Here is an 18,700-nt window from a genome sequence, read left to right on the forward strand (position 1 = left end):
TATTAAATAATAACATGAAAGAAAAGATTGGAGAAGAATAGATAGAAATGGAATATTGTTTGATGTGTCTTGATATCATGTGAACTTAATTATTTACAGAACTTCTCATATGATTACAATTCTAGTAATATTTTTTAAATATCTCTCTGCTGGGAACTATTTAAATATATATTGTTTCTAATGTTCTCAGGGATTGAGTAGAAAAACAAATAAACATGTGGCTGTCACCAACAAGTGCATATTTCAAGAAACAATCAGATCACTGTTCAAATTCCCTGAGAACTGAAGTCAGCTCTACAGAACTAACCAGGCTCTTACCCTCCCATGTGTCACAATTAGCCCCGGGAGCTAGTCTGCTAGGAAACCCATAAGTCATTTCTGGACCCTCGGAGTTGCTGGTCTGTCTCCACCATCTACCTTGCAAAAAGAATTATTTACTGGATGTAAATAGTGCCTAAAGGTGTCATTTGACTACTGTACTGTCAAGCTGAATTATTCATTTCTATTTGTGAGAAACACCAAAAATATAGTGAACAGATGTTGTTTGCAGGGGACAAAAGAAAGCAGGAAAATATAGGAGGAAAGGTAAGCTACTTAACATACTGACAAAGCTGTTATATTTTCTCCTTCTTTTCCATTTGTGAAGAATAAAGCTCCTTTGACTAATCAAAAATTATGGAGCATTATCACACATGCAGATGGATGGCAGTTTCTCCAAGTAATGTAATATCATAGACGTAACTGTGTGGCAACGTAGACATAAAGCTATATTTGCTCAGAGCTGCAATACCAGTGGTGTAAACTACTGACTGTAACCTCAGCCTCTGGGATTCACGAGTGTATGTAGCATGTAGCGAACGCAACAGAGGCAACATTTTCATTGAGATGTAGTTTAGAAAGTGGCAGATACTAGCGTTTCATTGGTAAAACTCCCACTGGTAGCAGATATAACATTAGTACGGAGCTAGCCTCGATAGACCACAAGCATCTAAATTAAATTCTGTTGGGTACTGAGACTTTCAGAAAAGTCTAGTTGCCTATAGGCTGCCAAACTCTACAGTTCAGAGCTGCAACTAGTGAATGTCAGATGGCAGGTGATACTGCCCGGTAGGAAGTAAAGTTACTGCATATGGTCACATCAATTGATGCAGAAAAAACGTGCAGCAAATGCCAATGCACATTCAAGATAAAAACTCTTAGAAAACTAGGAATAGAGGGAGCTCCACTAACTTAATAGAAAATATCTACCAAAATCTCCTACAGTTGACATGACTCCTAATGGTGAGGACTGGGTGCTTTTTTCTAAGGCTGAGAACAAATCAAGCATGTCCCCCAGCACTCCAATTCAGGGTTGTAGTAGAAGGCCTAACTAGTGCAAAAAAAGACAAGAAAAAAAAATAAAAGGCATAGATTTGAAATGAAAAATCAAACTCTCTTTATTCACAGATGGCATCAGTGTTTATGTATTAATAGATAATCCCAAATAATTAAAAAATAATAAGCAATAATAGCGCAGTCACAAAATGCAAGGTTAAAATACAAAAGTTCATTTTCTCATATATATCAGCAAAGGACAATTGGAAATTGAAACTATAAAAACAATACCATTCATAATAGCACAAAAAATAACATACAAAATATATGCAGCATCTGTGTCTTAGGAAAACACAATAATGAAAGAAATAAAATATTTAAATAAGTATAGAGACATTCTCTGTCCTTACATTGGAAAACTCAATATTGTCAAGATGTGAATTCTCAAGTTGATCTATGGATCTAACACAATCCCAATCAGAATCTCGGAAAGCTATTTTGCCAATATTGGCAACTGATAGCTGAAGTTTAAATGGAAAGGCAAAAGACCAAGGCTAGACTACAGAATATTAAAGATGAAAGAGTTGGATGACTCTCACTACCTTACTCTAAAGCTACAGAAATCAAGCCAGTGAGGTATTGGCCACAGAAAAGACATAGATCCATGGAACAAAACAGACACAGCAGAAGAAAGCATACACAAAGACAGTCAACTGACTTTTGACAAAGGCACAAAGGCAATTCCATTTTGGACATCCATATGCAAAAAAAAGGAAATGAACCTAGACACAGACCTTACACCTTACATTAAAATTAACTCAAAATGAGGCAGGCCTGGTGGCTCACACCTGTAATCCCGGCACTTTGGGAGACCAAGACAAGTGGATCACTTGAGGTCAGGAGTTTGAGACGAGCCTGAACAACATGGTGAAACCCCATCTCTACTAAAAATACAAAATTAGCTGGGCATGGTGGCACATGCCTGTAATCCCAGCTACTCAGGAGGCTGAGGCAGGAGAATTGCTTGAACCCGGGAGGCAGAGGTTGCAGTGAGTCAGATCGTGCCATTGCACTCCAGCCTGGCCAACAAGAGGGAAACTCCATCTCAATAAATAAATTAATTAATCTAATTTAATTAACTCAAAATGTAAAATGAACAATTATAAAACTTCTGGAAGAAAACATAGCAAAAGTGTACACGACCTTAGGGTTGGTGATGAGTTTTCAGGAAGGTACACTATCCATGAAAAAAAAATTGTTAAACTACATTTTATTAACATTTAAAATTTCTACTATATGAAAGAGATTACTATGCAGATATATTGTTAAGAGAAAAAAACAACAAAAACAAGAAGAAAATATTTGCAAAACACCTATGTGGTAGAGGACTTGTATCCAAAATATGCAAACAACTCATAAAACTAAACACTTTTAAAAAATCTAATTTAAAAACCAACAAAAGATCCAGCCAGATACCTCACCAAAGAAAATACACAGAAAGCAAGTAGATATGAAAAGATGCTCAACCTCATTTTTCATTTGTGGGAATTAAAACAAGAGACATTACTACATGCCTATTAAAATGTCTAAAACTGAAAAAATTGACAAGAATGTGGAACGCTGGTGACCACATGGGTGGGGAAGCAAGATGGCACGGCCACTTTGGAGGACAGCTTGGCGATTTCCTACAAAGCCAAACACAGTCTTAGCCTGTGATCCAGCAACTGTACTCCTTGGCATTCAGTCACCTGATTTGAAAACCTATGTGTACACAAAGCCTGCAGAAGGATGTTTGGAGCTGCTTTTAAAATAATTGTCAGGAATGGAAAACAACCAAACTGTCCTTCCCCACGTGAAGGGACAGACAAATCATGGTGTATCTGTACAAAGCAATATTATTCAGTCATAAATGCTCTGTAATTAGTTAGCAATGATAGTTGCACATGTACTAAAAACTACTGAATTGTACTTTAAATTGAACACTTTTACAGTAGGTTTTTTAATCTCTTTTTTTAAAAAAATAGAATGTGATATTAAGCCACCAAAGACATAGATGAATCTTAAATGCATATTGCTAAGTGAAACAAGCCAGTGTGAACAGCCAACACACAATGTGATTCCATTTGTGTGGCATTCTGCAAAAGAGAAAATGATAGACACAGTGAACAAACCAGTGGTTGTAGGGGGAGAGGGCTCGGTGAAGCACAGCTGATATTTCAGGGTGATGAAACTATTCAGTACACTTCTATAATGGTGAATACATGACACGTTGTGTTTGTCAAAACCCATTAAACTTTATAGCACAAAGAATAAACCCAAGTGTATGCAAAGTTTTTAAAAAATCATTTGGAAGCCAGACATAGAAAAATAAATATCTCATGTTCTCACCCATATGGGGGAGCTAGAAACGTGGATCTCATGGACATAGAGAGTAGAATGATGGTGCAGGGGCTGAGAAGTGGAGAAGAGAGATAGAGAATGGTTAGTTAATGGAGACATACACTTAGGTAAAAATAATAAGTTTCAGTATTCAGTAGTACAGTAGAGAAATTACAGTTAACAATAATTTATTGTATATCTCAAAATAACTAGAAAAGAAAAACTGTAATTTTCCCAACACAAACGAAAGATAAACAAGGTGATGAATATCCCAATTGCCATGATTTAAACAGTACACATTGTACACAAGGATAAAAACATCAGCCGTATGCCAAAATACGCAAAATCTGCATAACTACAACACATCAGTGAAAATCTGCATAACTACAACACATCAATGAAAATATGCATAACTACAACACATCAATGAAAATATTTTAAACATCATTTGGGAGGTGGGGAGATTCCAGCATGGAATGCAGCCTGTGACAAAAGCATTGTGATTGTATCCCAGGGTGTGAAGCAGCCTCCCTGCAGGGGTGAGTGGGTGCAGCATGCTGAATAAGTGACTTTGGAAACAGGTGGGATCCATGAGGCACAAAGACCGGGCCTAAGAACTGTTCTCTGGCTGATAATGTTGTTTCCAGGGGAGGTGTGGACTAAGAACTCTGAAACCACGCTACACACGCAGAGGAACCAAGCAGCTAAGTGCATGGACAGTGATGGTGGGTGTTAGCATCTCCCAGACAGAGTGGGAGGTTATAGAGAATTGAGGAGAAAGGGCTGGAATGAGCCATGCAGAGCTGAATGAAAGCCAGTGGCATCACTACAATCATGGGGCGTAACACGCACACACACAGACACGCTGCCACACACCTGTGCATGTGCCTGGAGGCAACCACCCAGCAGGAACATCACACCCCACCCCCGTGCCTCGGGGTTCCATAGGCTACATTTATCAGGCTGAGGCATGCCTCCTGCTGTTTGATGAAAGACTTTATCAGGAATGGATTTGGGATTTGTCAGGTGAGACTGAAGCAAGAGCCATCTTAGAAGCCTAACAGATGGCCCCTGAGTAAGAAGGGCATTCTTGGGCTTTTCATGACGGGCATGTTTCCAGCCCTTGTGACACGGGGTGCTGCTCCCACTCATCCTATTGGGGGGCTCCTCCTCTGGCCCCGGGCATGGTCCCTGCAGGACCGACCTGCTGAACTGCACTCGACTTAACTCAAGATCTGCAGGTCTCTGGCGAATTGTCTCTGAAGATCTCTTCTCTCCAGCTCTCTGCCCGGGGGACTCTAACTCTCTTGTCTAACTGGATGCCCAGCTCTGATTCCCCCATTCAGGGGGACCACCAGGCTCTCCCTGGGTCCCGCACTGTGTCGTGCCTGGGAGACTCTCCCAGTGATGTTAGGAGAGTCTGGATGCTGTTTAATCCCCAGCATGCCTCTCCTGCCTCCTGTCTTTAATGGATTGCTCTTTTGTTGCCTGAGGTCCGATGTCTGGAGTGCCACTTTTTCATGCATTTCATCTATTTTTTTAGTTGTTTCAAACAGAAGGGTACCTAAGGTTCCTATGACTCTATCTTGACCAAAAGCAGAAAAGTCTGTTCAAGGTATTTATTTTTCAGGTAAGAAAGACTTGTTGATATTTAAATGCTGGCGGGGGAAAAAAGCCACAGAGAGGAAAAAGTAAAGACAAAGCAAGCAAGAGGCGGAGAAGGCTCACGATGGCTTTAAGAACCTGCTGAACTCGGCGGCTGTGACTTTAGCATCAGTCTCCATTTACCTGATGTTCTCGGAAGCTCTCGGCAGCCCAGGCTGATCTGGGATTGGGTCTTATCAGGAGTTGCCTCCATTCGCAAGAACGTGGTGAAATTGACAGAAGACACAGTTACGTCATGGTTTGGGGGGAGCTGCTAGCAACCAGCCATCAATATTTAAGGAGAAAGTAACAGAATCCAGGGAATGGGAGCCCCAGGAAAACTGAACAAGTCTGGGGAGAGACCTGATAGTAATGCTTGCTCTCGTTGAAGGAAGCCGTGCTTTTCCCCGATCTGTTCACTGTGCTGTGTGCCTTCCAGGCATTCGCAGTCCCTGGGACCCTGTCTGTGTCCATCTCTAGACTCCGCCTGCAGCTGGGTTTCCTCGTGCCTTCTCAGCTTCCACACATGGAGTCCATGATTCTGACTTCCACACAGGATTCAGCTGAAATCCCGCCTGTTCTTAGACTGTGTTCTCAGACTGTGTTCTCTGTGGGCCCTTTGCTCACTGATCTCGTCCACGTCACACTCTCGCGATTCTGCACTTAATATCCATCTGCCTTGTGTGGAATGCTTCTCTTCTTGGAGGACAGGAAGCGCGTCTCAGCAGTTTTTGATCTGTAGCAACTGGAATAGTGAATTCAATCAGTATTTTTTTAAAGGGTGGATTTTAATTAGCCGGGCATGGTGGCACAAGCCTGTAGTCCCAGCTACATGGGAGGTGGAGGCTGCAGTGAGCTATGATGGCGCCACTGCACTCCAGCCTGGGTGACAAAGTAAGACCCTATCGCCGAGGAAAAAAAGAGTAGATTTAGGTGTATTATTGTATACTACCAGACACTGTCAAGGTTTTACACTTTATTGTGTGGTTCAGTAAGCAACACCATAGAATTTCTCTAATAGGCAACCATTTGACTTTCTAAGTCAAATTTGGTAATAAAAAGAAAAAAACCGTTAGAAGCACGTTCCCTGAAAGGTAAGTTGTGCTGTTCTCAGAGACGTGGACCTAGGCATTGCTAGGATGAGTTCTCACGCCTGGGACAGGAGTGCTCTGCCCCGGTGCCATCTAGTTCCTACCTTGGTCAAGACAAAGGGGCCCTCCTCTCCCGGTCTCACAGGGTGACCATGTAATTGATCGCCTCAGCCATGATGTTGTTGAGAGTGAAAGGGGCTCTATTCATAATTTCGGTAGAACAGTTGGCAGGAAGCAGGATTGATCTGTGCATTCAGGGTATCAAGTCCTGGGCTCACAGGTTCTGGGCTGCAGCCCTGGTCTTAGGAGGGCTGACAGCGAGCCAGGCTGTGGAACGGATGTCAGATGGGGGTGATGGCCCCAGCATGCCATGGTATCAACTATCCCCAGGGCTGAACGGGGCTTTCGGCTGTGGTCACCAGGAACTTCAGTCCCCTCTGCTATTTGTGGACCCCAAGCCCACATCTTTCCTTTCCTAAATAACAGCACCCTTTATCTAGTGTGCAGAAAGGAAAACACATTCTTACACCGAGGCCGCGGCCATTGGACCGAAGCGCCAGGCACCCCAGCCTTTACTTTCCGGTCCCACGGCAAGGGGTCCATGTTCTCCTCTCTGGGCAGAGAGGGAGTCAGCATTCAAGGAGGGAGAATCATCCTGAGGACAGAGTTTAAAAAGTCGTAAAGCCCTCAGTGTCATAATTCAGAATGTTACTTTGCCACATATCCAAAAACGTTCACTTATATTATTAGATAATGGCGAGGAGCGTCACATAGCCAGATAGTCCTGTTTAGGACTGGACACACAGGATCCTAGGGAGGAGAATAGACGCGTGACGAACAGGACACACAACCCAGGAGCCAAGAACTGCCTGGCTTGGGGATAATTCCTATGTAAATGGGAACATACAAGTTTTCTCCACACTCGGGTCCTCGGCGTCACTTTAATATCTGAGTAAACCTGGATTGTGACCCATCGGATTTAGCGCAAGATCTGCAGGGGCACGTCCACTTCCCGGGCAGCTCAGCCCATACACGTGGAAACCACACTTTACGCTCCACGGCCCCTGCCCTCCCCACCCTACATCTCCAGTCTTCCCCTATCTATCTGCAGGCACTGCTGCCCCCGGCCCAGGTCCTTGCCTCCCTCTGAGTGAGCTGGCGTGGCCTTCCAGTGAATCTCCTGGCTTCTGCACTGGCTTTCTTCAACCCCATTGCCCAAGAGATTCCAGAGTAATGTTTACTTAAATGCAAATCCAGACTTATCGCTCCTCGGCTTTAGACCTTTGAGGGTTCCCTGTGGCTCTTCAAACCCCTCCTGTAGCTGCTTCGTCTTCTAGATCCCAGGTCCAGCTCCCCATGGCCACCCTCCCTCCTCGCCAAGTGCAGCTTTGCCAGCCTGCGCCTTCCCTCCTCCACTTCCTGGACAATGTTCGCCCACGGTAGGGAGTCCTGTTATCCCCTCCGACCGAGATTTGATGTTGACGGCTCTTAGCACAACCTGTGATTGTTTCACACGCGGGCTGTTTCGTATCTGCCCCCTCGGCCAACAGCAAACCGTGTGACAGCAAGGATGGCACTGCCGTGGCCCACGTGGGTTCCATGTCCTTCATGGTGCCTGGAGTTTGTATGCTGAGATCACCGTAGACATGCATGCAATTGTCAGGAAGAGAGAGATGCCTGGCGTCCTTTACCCAGTTCCGCCACTTGAAAAATGATAGTAAAATCTCAGCCCGAGGACAGACACAGACGCATCCCTCACACGAGGGTCCCTCCTGAGGGCCTTTTGTAGCGGCAGCCACTTCCCTCCCACCCCCTCCTCCCCAGCCCCTGGAACCGTCGAATCTGTCCTCTACCCCTGTAGTTCCATCACCCTCAGGAGGGCTGTGTACACCGAGGCCTTGTGGACATGGCTCCCCCGCGGGGACGTGGCTCCCTGGGGTGTGCGTGGCTCCTTGATAGTGGGCGTGGCTCCCTGATAGTGGGCGTGGCTCCCTCGGGTGGGGGTGGCTCCCTCGAGGCAGTTTTGCAGATGTGGCTTCCTCCATGCAGCCCATTTCCTTTGAGTCTGTCCGGGTGGCCAGCATGTTGGGTTTGTGCCTTTCATTGCTGAGTGGTGCTGTCTGCTTGGGTGCACTGCAGTTCATCAGACCGTGGAGACAGTCCCACGGGTCCCCCTGGGTGGATTCTGTGGGTTGTCTCTGTTCATTCAGCTTCAGATCTTGGGGCTCTTGGTCTAATGAGCAGCGTGGGTCTGAAGCTCGGACAACACGCTGCTTCTGAGACTCTGGGCCTTACTCAAAACGTTAGTTGTGGCCAGCTTCTCCTAACATTGCTTAGTGGAGACCTGAAGACGCTAACTCCAAACTCATGCCAGGTGGAAGGGAAGTCCAGCCACCACCCAGCCCCATCCCTGCCTGGGCAGCTGTGGTAGTCCCGGCTTCCGCTGGGGCACCCACTGACACTACTGGGGGACTCCTTACCCCTGGGAGGGTGAAAGTCCTGACTCCCCTGGCCTCCTTGGAGACTACCCCGCAGGGAGGGGCAGGGACCTTGTTCCTTCCCAGGGGAGTGGACATCAGCTCCCCAGTGACCACGCCAGGCCAGGATTCATCACAGGCCAGCGGGGGGCCAAATGGCAGCTCCCCACGTGACCTTCTCTGAGACCACCTGGTGGGGGCCGGGTTGCCCCATGACAGCCTGATGAGGGGAAGTCGGGGCCCTGGTCTTTGCTGGTGTGAATGACCCCAGCTGCTCAGGGCGTTTGGCTGGGGTGAGGCAGTCACTGTCTGAACGTTTTCTGTCTTACTGGGCTGTCCCAGTAAGACAGCCCAAGCCTAGAATGGGCTGACCCTCTGCCTAGAAGGACGAGATGTCTATTGGGTTGGTTTTTGTTGTTGCTGTTTTGTTTGTGCCTGTGGGTGTTCCCCGGTCACCAGTTTCTTCACCTCCCGGTCTGGGATGTATGAGGCCACGGGAAAATGCAGGCAGCCACCGCCCTGGCTTCCCTGGTCCTGAGATCTCCAGACGGCCTCCTCACCACCGTCAGGGTGAGGCAAGGATCACATCCAGCGTTTCGGTTGTGCTTGGTGGGAGGGATCAGGAATGTCCTGCTACTCCGTCTTGCCAGGAGCAGAAGTCCCCTGCTCACCAGACTTTACGCTCTTCCAGGGCAGGAATTTTTGTCCCTTTGTTCATTGGTGTATTCCTAGTGCTCAGAACACACAATGAGTCATCAATAAGTGTTTGTATCTTTTTTCTCCTATCTGTTACTGTGCTTGCAACTCAAAAGCAGTGAATGTGTGTCATGCTCATTTATCTTCCCTTTTCAATCATTTTCCTTTTTTACAATAAGAAAGTGAAATAGAATATCTTTCACAAAATGTAGAGGGGTTTTTTACTTGTTTTCTAATATGGAAAACTTTTAAATTTCCTAAGAATGTAAGTTGCAATGTTCTATTCCTACATTCTTTTTTAAGCTAATAATTAATTTATTTTCACTTTCTCTGCAGGTAAATGCATCAATATGAATTCATCAAAATGTCTTTGTTCAGTACCTCTCTGCATGCCACTCCATTCACTGCGATATTAATAAAGGTAGAGAGAAGTGGCCCCAAACCTAAAGAAACTTCCAAGGCAAAGCAGCTAACCATGGTATGTGCCCCTCTCAGTGACCGGATTTTCTAAGAAGCAGCTAACCGTGGTCTGTGCCCCTGCTCAGGCACTAGCTTCTCAAACAAAGCTGCACTCAGCCTTTGGTCTCAGATCCCAATTTCATATCCTGAATTGTGAGATTCAGTATGAAGACCACTGTCACTTTAGTGCATTTCACCCTGTCCCATGCGTTTCACATGACACCTGACACCCAGCAGGACCATGGACCAGCCTTCCCAGTGTGAGGGAGCCTCACCTAACAGGGACCACCTGTTCACGGCCACTGAACTCCTGATGAACGCTGAGGAGGAGCCATCCATGATCAAGCTGAGGAATTTTGGAGCTAGAAGGAATTTTAGAACCTTCTCAGACAGTGATCATGAACCACTCTCAGATCAATGATCATGAAGATCAGAAAGATTCTTTGGATGCTGCAGAACCAGGCAGCTTCTAAATCACAGAGGTCTGCAGCCACCTGTAGGTCACCTTGCTGCACTCATGTGGTCCTGTTTCTCACAATAATAGTTTAACTGTGTGTGGGCACCTAGCGCTTGTCTTCACTGGCAGGCTCGGCTGGACTCCTCTCCTGTAAACATGCTTCAGTGACACCACACAGACACAAGGCTCATATGTTTCATCACAACATGTGAATCACGTGGTCCTCTCAAATCCATTATGGGAGCGATCCCACCAGCCTGGACTTTAGCATGTCCTTATCACGGTTGTGAACATGCAGACTGTATGGAGCCAAATGCTTCTGCCTGTTTTCAGATTGGCTGCAGCCTTTGGATGGGGCTGCTCTGTAAAGCCCAGCTCCCAGGGGTGTGAACCTGACCACACCCTGGCCATGCAGCTCCCCCTGACCATGCAGCTCCCCCTGGCCATGCAGCTCCCCCTGGCCATGCAGCTCCCCCTGGCCATGCAGCTCCCCCTGGCCATGCAGCTGTGCTTTGACTTTTCCCAGCAAACATGATGCATCATTTTTTTTTCCTAATGAAACAACACCTGGACCCTTCCACAAGCAGCCACCCGCTTTCCCGCGGGAGCCGTGCTGGATGTATGTTGTGTCCTGCTGCTGAAGATGCATTTAAACTCTCACCACTTGGCTTCTTTCAGTCTCTGCTGTGGTTCGGTTTGTCAGAAACAAAAGTAGAAATAGACGTGCAAAAGGAAGACTGTTCTGAACGACATCTTGAGAATGGTTTGTGGTATCCGTGACTCGGGCATTCTTTGTGGTTAGAGTGAGAGCTGAGAAGCTCTGAGATTCCTCCATCCCTCTCCCCTTCCCACTGAAGGCACAGAAATGGAGAGTGTGCTGCCTGCGTCCCTGTGCCGTGTGTGCGTGTGTGATGAAGCTGTGAAGGTTTTGGCTGCCCTTTCGTGGCTTCTGTTGTTTTCTTGGGGGCTCAGTGGGATGGAGAGTCTGTTCTGCAGCAGGACATGCCAACAAATTGCATCACTTCTGCCTCGGTGACCGCAGACAATGACATGCCATATGCCAGCGGCAGGAAATGAATGGGCTCATTTACACTGGCACCGGCGCTGCGGCCTGTCAGTCTTCAGAGGCCGGCCACTGCAAATTGGAAGGTGGCGGAGACGCAGAAACCTCCCAAGCTTCCAGGCCACATTAGTCTGGAAGCTCGGAGCAGGGGCGGAGGGAACCCAGGCGAAGGAGGTCCCCTTGCTTGCTATGAATGTTAGCCTTGCAGCTCCAGAAAACTGAGCGGGTGAAACCACCACTCTCTGCCCACCCCCTGCACCAAAGGAAAAGAGAAGTGGAAAACTGTTGAGTGCATTCAGCTGCAAGGAGAAAACAAAAACACAGTAGGTGCCGCGCCCCGGCATGCAGAGCGGCTTTCCTACACACCAGAGGCTGCCACAGCAGCCTGCCCCCACGGTGACCCCACCGCCTCGCCTGGGCACCCAGCAACGCCGCAGTTCACATTCGACCTCCGGCCTCTCCGGCCGCGCGGCGTCTGTCTCCGTGCATGGCGGCCGGGGGTGGCCGGCGATGATTGAAGAGGCCGCGTCCTGGCGACCAGCGCTGCTAATGAACGGGAGCGAGCGGGTCAGGGACCGCCCGCATGGCAGCCCGGCAAGGGCGGAGCCGCCGTCCATTGTCCCTCGCATTTGTTCTCAGGGCAGCGAGGGGGGTCGGTAGCAATCACGCGCTCTATTCTTCATAATCACTATAATTAGCGTCATAATCAGAGCTGGGTGAGCTTGGGGCAGCTTCCTGGCAGAGTAACTCACTTTTTAAATAATAATAAAAATAATAATTGGCATTGCAGGGCCTTTTCATCCAAGTTTAGACCGCCTTATGGAGATCAACCGAGTCTGGATTGCACCCTGCCAGAGAGGAACCTGAGACACTTTGCAAGGAGCTGGGTGCGAAGCAACCTGGCCCGGGTCACAGGGAGGTGCCGGGGCGGAGGCCTGCGTCCCGTGAGATTGGATTCACAGGTTCTGGGCCCATGGCAGCCTATACAGAATGCCTGAGACCTTCGATACAATGGACTGATGTTAACTGAAGGCGTAAACAAGAGGTCTCTCGTGCTCCTGGACATGAGCAGGTGGAGGATCCTTAGGACACAGCCCATGCTGCTTCCCCCGGGCCCCGTCGTCCCTGCCATCCACTCACCTTTCCCTCCTGGTTCAAGGACTCCTGTTAGGAAAGAAATAGAGAATGGAACAATACCCACTGACCTGGGCCCAGGCACTTCTCGTTTCCAGTTGGTCTTATAAGACATAAATATAGATTTCCCGGGTTTCGCCCTCATAAGGAGTGCGTTTAAAATAAAATTATATAAAGTCATTTTGATTCTAAGCAAGCATCTAGACATTCATAGGTGGGAGAGAATGTGTTCCAGGCCTCCAAAGAAAGATCGCACTCAAAACCCCCAAACCCCCACACCCCACACCCCACACTCCCACACCTCACACCCCTCAAACCCCCACACCCCACACCCCCACACCCCCACACTCCTCAAACCCCCACACCCCACACCCCACACTCCGCACCCCTCAAACTCCCACACCTCTCAAACCCCCACACCCCACACCCCTCAAACCCCTACACCCCCACACCCCACACCCCCACACTCCTCAAACCTCCACACCCCACACCCCTACACCTCACACCCCTCAAACCCCCACACCCCACACCCCCACACCCCCACACTCCTCAAACCCCCACACCCCACACCCCACACTCCGCACCCCTCAAACTCCCACACCTCTCAAACCCCCACACCCCACACCCCTCAAACCCCTACACCCCCACACCCCCACATCCCACACCCCCACACTCCTCAAACCTCCACACCCCACACCCCCACACCTCACACCCCTCAAACCCCCACACCCCACACCCCCACACCTCACACCCCTCAAACCCCCACATCCCACACCCCCACACCCCTCAAACCTCCACATCCCACACCCCACACTCCGCACCCCTCAAACTCCCACACCTCTCAAACCCCCACACCCCCACACCCCTCAAACCCCCACACCCCACACCCCTCAAACCCCCACACCCCATACCCCCTCAAACCCCCACACCCCCACACCCCTCAAACCCCCACACCCCACACCCCTCAAACCCCCACACCCCATACCCCCTCAAACCCCAACACCCCCACACCCCTCAAACCCCCACATCCCATGCCCCATACCCATATACCCCCTCACCTCCCACACTCCCCACACCCCACATCTGCACACCCCACAACCTCATATCCTCACACCTCCTGGACAGTGTAACCCTGCAAGCTCACCCCTGGCACCCCTTGCCCCACCTGCCCAGGTGGATGAGGCCATCAGCCTCACACTGAGCCCCAGAACAGCCCTGGCATGCAGGTGTCCATCATGGTTTCCCTGGTGTCCCCAGCCCCAAACCGCTCTGTGGAAAACACCGAGCTGAATCAACAGGGATAGAACCCAGCCCTTCTCCTCCTCCTCTCCCTAAGCCAGGGGGAGAACCCAGCCCTTCTCCCCTTCCTCTCCCTAAGCCGTGCGTCCTGAATGTGACTGCTGCATCCTAAACTCCTCCTTCCTCCTCCGGAGTTTATCCCCACCGTTGGAGCCTTCTGTTTTGAGAGATCTTGAGAAAACTTGCTTTTAATCCCTTAAAAGCCCCACTTTTAAACCGATGGCCTTTAAAACTTTGGGCCCTGTGCACTGCGTCATGTCTGAGCGCTGGTGTCCACCGCCTTGCAGGGGCCGGAGTCAGGCCCCTTCCAGATGGCCCTGAAGTGCACAATGGGGCCTCCATTAGACACTTCACAGATACGATGAATGCGCTTCTCCCTCACAAAGACACACGTGAGGGGAGTGAAGTTGTTTGCAGTCTGGGTTTCACAGTCCTCCGGCCCAAGAATGTCATCCTTTTCCTTTTGGCCATTCCCGAGCCCCACCCCCCACCCCCGCCACTGGGCTGGCAGGGAGGTCTTCCAGAGTGGAGCCACGCTGCCCTCACCCCGGGGCTCCTGGCCTTGCAGGGAGATGGTGGTGCTGACAGGCGGCCCGATGAAGTATGTCCAAGGCCAGGTGATGCAGTGGGGTTTGAAGGAGTAGTGAGTTCAAGCCAGGGCCTGTGACTTGGGGGAGGCGGCAGCTGCTCCTGAAGCCCTGGGATGAAGAGCACGTGGAGACAACATGGGCAAAGGAGTGGGAACCAGGAAGAGAAGCAGCTTGGAGAACCATCAAACGTTCTATGAGGTGGTGCAAAGCCACAGTGAGCAGAGGTGCCCTCATCTGGATAGAAACACAAAAGGAGAAACAGGTTTGGTGAGTGTGTGCATTGGTGTGTATGTTCGTGTATGCAAATGCTATGCATCTCTGTATGTATATGTGCTGTGTCCATGGCTGTGTGTGTATGCACACGAGCATGTGTGTGCTGTGTGTCCATGTGCATGTGTGTGCATGTGAGCATGTGTGTTGTGTCCATGTGCATGTGTGTGCGCATGAGCATGTGTGTGATGTATGTGTACATGTGTGTCCACATGAGCATATGTGTCCTGTGTGTCTGTGTGTGTGTGTGCTGTATGTGTGCATGTGAGCCTATGTGTGTGTTTTGTGTCCATGTGCATGTGTGTGGATGAGGGAGGGAGAATTTGAGGTCTGTTATAGGGATATCCAGTTAAGCAATGTGAAAAAAACAACAACCAGGTCTAAAGTCTGAGACTGGAGATGGAAATTTCACTGAAGTTCTAGGCCAAGTGGGATGACTGCATAAAATGAGAAGAGGCTGGGCAGGAACCTCACATTTGGAGACATTAAAGTGGAAAATTCAACAGAAGCACCAGGACAGGGGTCAGGGTACCAAGCAGGAATCTCAGGGGGCACTCTTGAGACTCAGTTATAGGATCCTGGTGCCCACTTAGATGGAGATTATAAAAGGGCCTAGAAAGGTAATATTTGAAGAGGATTTTGTCAGGAGACATTTTAGCAAACTGTGCTTTTCTAAGAGGAAGGCGTAGGGACTGCTTGTCCTTCATCGGATAATCAACAGAGTCTTCATCACAACCTCTAAACCAGATACATACAATCTCATTTTGTCCTTTAAGAAGATAATGTGTGACCCTGGCCTGAGAATGAATGGTAAAAGCTTTTCTGTGGCTGAAAATCTGCAAGAAGCATAGGAAACTCCAAACGCTTGAGAGAAGCTCAGGATCCCCTTGAAAAAAGCAAGCTTGCATTTCGCATGCAAGTGGTAAGGGTGTAAGTTAGTGAAGGAGACAGGGGAGGCAGTCTTTGGAAAACTTAGAACAGTTTCCAATCAAAGGTTAATCACAGATTAAGGAAATCAGACATCATCCCTGAAAAAATTATCCAAAGAGGCAAAATCTTTAATTTAAGCATAATTAAAATGTCTAAATAGCTTTTTTTGAGCATCTGGTTCCACTAAGATGGAGCAGCCCTTCCTCTCAGGCCCAGTGTTAGGACTAAAGCCCTGGGCACAACACAGGAAATACAGAGAGAAGACTCTGGAAGAAGGAGAGGAGCTGGACAGATGAGGTCCCCAGGGCTTGAGGGTGGCCTGGGGCAGATCCCCAGCGTGTCCTAGTCCAGGAACTGCAGAAACCTCCAAGCTGGAGCCGCCAATAGGCACAGAAAGAAAATCCAGGAGAAGGCTGTTTCCCATGACAGGGAGAAGGCCAGGGTGAAGGGCGGCCCCAGAGAACAGAAAGGTGTGTCAGCAACGCCCATTCTGCTCTACCAAACACCCATGGAACACACAGGCCCCCCACAGCGTCACAGGCTGACCAGACACTGAACCTCCACAGCACTCTCAGAGGTGATGGTGCAACCCGGCTGAAGTCCCAACCATGGCACTGAGCAGGGGGTGGAACTGCCGTGCCCAGCTTGCCCTCCCATCCACCTTCCTGGTGTCACCTGCCGCCAGGAGCTGAGCCAGCACCTCTGCTCAGAGGCCATGAGCTATACGGGTTGCTGCCCACCTTCCCTGGAAGGCATCAGTAGGACCAACAGGAAACTAAATGCCCCCCTCAGCTCATCTGCACTGAGGCAGTGTGAGCTGGTCCCCCACAGTGGCCAGAGAGGTGTCAGGACTCAGGAGGGGGCTTGCAGAAAGCTGAACGCACCCACCCACACCTCACCAGGGAGACTGCCTGCTAAGACACATTCCTAAGTAGGATCCAGAGTCTCAAATGTCATCAAAATGGCCAGGATCCAATCAACTCACCCATCACAGGAAGATGCAGAAAAAAGTCGCAATGCAGATGAGAGGACAATCGACAGACACCAACACTGAAATGAACCAGTGCTGACATTTGTCTGACAAAGACTTTAAAGCAATCATCATAAAATGCTTCCATAGCAATTATACATTCTCTTGAAACAAGTGAAAAATTGAAAATCTCAGCAAAGAAATAGATCCTATAAAAAAGGACCAAGTGAAGATGATAGAATCAAAAAAGGCAATAACTAAAACGTAAAACTTGCTGGGTTGGCTCAGTGGAGTGAAAACGGCAGAGGAGAGAATATATGTATTTGAGGACAGAACACTAGCATGTACCCAACCTGCACAATGGACAGGAAAAAAAGATTGAAATAAATAAAAGCGCCGTCGGGGACCTGCAGGACGAGAACTGAAGAGCCGACATTCTTGCCCTCAGAGTCCCAGAAGGAAAGGAGAGAGCGTGAACTAAAACACCTTTCATGGATGGACTTCCCAAATCCTGCAAATAAATAAACAAATAAATAATTCAAGATAGTCAGTGAATCCAAAATTGGAGGAATCCAAAATTGGACAAATCCAAAGAAATCCATGACAAGATATATAATAATTAAACTTCTAAAAATTAAAAACAGAGAAAACATTCTTAAAAGCAGCCAGAAATTACACTTTACTTACAGGGAAATGACAATTCCCATGACAGGTTATTTCTCATCTGAAACCACTTCAGAGCCACAGAAGGAAGGAGAAAGCCAGAGCCACAGAAGGAAGCAGAAAGCCAGAGGAAGTAGCAGAACATTTCCTAAGCACCAAAGAAAAAATCTGTCAACCATACATTTTTATATCCTTCAAAAATCTCCTTCAGGAGTCAGGGAAAATAAAGACATTTTAAGAGGAAGAAAAGGTTGTCACTAGCAAAAATACCTTTAAATAATGAAGGAATTCCTATAAATAAAAAGAGGTCGGGCACAGTGGCTCACGCCTGTAATCCCAGCACTTTGGGAGGCCAAGGCGGGTGGATCACGAGGTCAGGAGTTTGAGACCAGCCTGGCCAACATGGTGAAACCCATCGCTACTAAAAATACAAAAAAAAAATTAGCCGAGCATGATGGCACGCACCTCTAATCCCAGCTACTCCGGAGGCTGAGGCAGGAGAATTGCTTAAACCTGGGAGGCAGAGGTTGCAGTGAGCTGAGATCGCACCACTGCATTCTAGCCTGGGCAACGGAGAAAGGCTCCATCTCGAAAAAAAAGGAAGAGATTACAGAAGAATGGTTGGAACTTCAGATAGGAAGGGTAAGCATTGAAATGGGTAAAAAATTGGTAAATATAGTATAATGCCTTCCCGTGAATTTCTTAAATCATATTTGATGGTTGAAGCAAAAATTATAAAACACTAAGTCATGTGCTGATCACTGCATGTACAGGAGATATTTAAGACAATTATATTTTTAAAAGTAGGGAGGATAATGGAATCTAAGTGAAAGTAAGTTTGCTATAGCTTACTCAAAGTAGTAAAGCATCAATACCAGGAGGCTGTGATAACCTATGCATGTGTATTACAATAGCTGGAGCAACTGCTAGGAAAATTATACAAGGCAATATGTTCAAAAACACGACAAACCCCTCAAGATGTATGCTTTAAAAGTTTTCACAGGAAAACAAGAAAAGAGAACAGAAGAATGAGAAACAGAGGTTACAAACAGAAAACAGGCAATAAAATGGAAAACTTGCATCTGAATACATCACTACTTACCATAAATGCAAATGATCTAAATACACCAATTAAAAGGCAGCAATTAGCAGAATAGGTTAGAAGAAAAGAAAACATTATCCAACAATAGCCTGTGTATAAGAAACTCACTTCAAATATAGCATCAGGGAGTTTTTTAAAGTAAAAGAATTATATATATATATA

The sequence above is a fragment of the Gorilla gorilla genome, chromosome 17 (assembly GCF_029281585.2).
Source record: "Gorilla gorilla gorilla isolate KB3781 chromosome 17, NHGRI_mGorGor1-v2.1_pri, whole genome shotgun sequence".
Lineage (NCBI taxonomy): Eukaryota > Metazoa > Chordata > Mammalia > Primates > Hominidae > Gorilla > Gorilla gorilla.